Genomic DNA, 1,592 nt, shown 5'->3' with positions numbered 1-1,592 from the left:
AGCCCAGCTTCCTGTCCTGAAGTGGAGGCTGCTGGGGCCGCAGAAGCCCAGGCAGGGCGGCTTCTCCCTGGGGTGAGCCTGCTAAGGCCCCGGGCTACTTCGGTCAAGGCTGCTTCTCATGCCATTAGCCCATGTGCTTAAGAGACCCATCAAGAAGGGAGTTCCACATCCCTTGATGAGGGGATGAACCTAGAGCAAGGATTTAGGTGCAGAGATCTTTGCAACCCTCTTGGTCAGACCACACAGAGTCCCCCTCCCACTGTCTCCTCCAAAGACTAGCGCTTGGGAGAGGGCTGTCCTGAGGGACACATCTGTGGTCACGGTCAGGGCTCTCTGGGCACAAGTGGGCGGAGTCTAGGCAGTGGGTTCAGGGGGAATCGGCAAACAAATGTCATCACACCGTGTCCACACCTTGCTCCCCCGACACACGCCTCGCACAGCAGAGCCACCTGTGGCACCTGAAGGCGCCACTCTGAAGCGTGACCTGGAGAACAAATGTTTAAACCAGAGGTGCCGCCGCAGGTGCACAGGCAGGCCAGCTGGTGGATGGGGTGTGTGGCTTGGAAGGTGCTTTTTACAGCTCTGGAGGCGCCATTTAAAACCCGAGCGTCCATATACACACCTGGGCTTCTCAATTCTCTAGAAAAGGAAGTCCCGGCAGCCCGGGGCCTGCACCCTGACTTGAGCAGCCCCTAGCGACGGGGCCTCCTGAGGCTCACCAGCCCTGCCCAGGCCCGAGGCATCTGTCTCCATATTTGCCAAATCCTTCCCAGCAAAAGGTTCCCTTGGATCCTGACTCCGTCCCTCAGGGGTGCGGCGGGGCTGAAGGACACCTGTGACCCCCCCGAGACCGGAGTCCGTGAGGCTCATCTCTGGAGGCCCCAGCATCCTTGTCGGCCAAGTGGCTGCCCGGGAGACTCCCTGGATTCTCAAGTGATCCCTCATTTCTGATACAAAATAGATGCGGCTATTTTCAAACTTACTCTGTTTTAAACTTGAACATCCAGAGGCCGGCCATTCTGCTGGAGGCAGGCTCTGGGCCAGGCCCTGGTCTCGTTGGCGATGCTCCCACGTGTGGGGAGGATCGGCAGTGCAGCAGGACTCCGGGCTTGTTCTGGACCACAGAGAACTCCCCGGTTACATTCCGGCTGCTGGCCCAGGGCTGTCCGCGCCGCTAACGGCAGGAAACCCCCACAGGATGGCTCGGAGGGTGGGCTGATGCCCCCGGGAGGCCGGCCCAGCCAGAGCCCACATGAGCTGTTGAATGTGCGATTCGATGGGACGTGTTCAGCTGACCCAAGTAGCACGCTCTCTTCAAGAGCAGCCTGCACCTGGCCAAAGGCAGGGATAGAGGCGCTGGGTGTCCGGCATCCGCCTTGACGGTGAGACGGCGAGTTCACCTTTGCACAGGTGTTCCCGCTTGAAGGGCCATCACCCTTCCCGCCCACTCAGGCCGCAGCGCATCTTCCAATGGCATCTTTGTCCCTCTTGCCTTCGGCTGGACTCTATTCAATCGGAGCGTTGCTGTGCCCGTGCCTGTCGTGGGGCAAGTCCACCCAGCAGCTCACCGTGGAGGGCGCTCAGATGCCAGC

Source organism: Myotis davidii, unplaced genomic scaffold, assembly GCF_000327345.1.
Source record: "Myotis davidii unplaced genomic scaffold, ASM32734v1 scaffold142, whole genome shotgun sequence".
Taxonomy (NCBI): domain Eukaryota; kingdom Metazoa; phylum Chordata; class Mammalia; order Chiroptera; family Vespertilionidae; genus Myotis; species Myotis davidii.
This window is presented reverse-complemented; position numbering follows the sequence as displayed.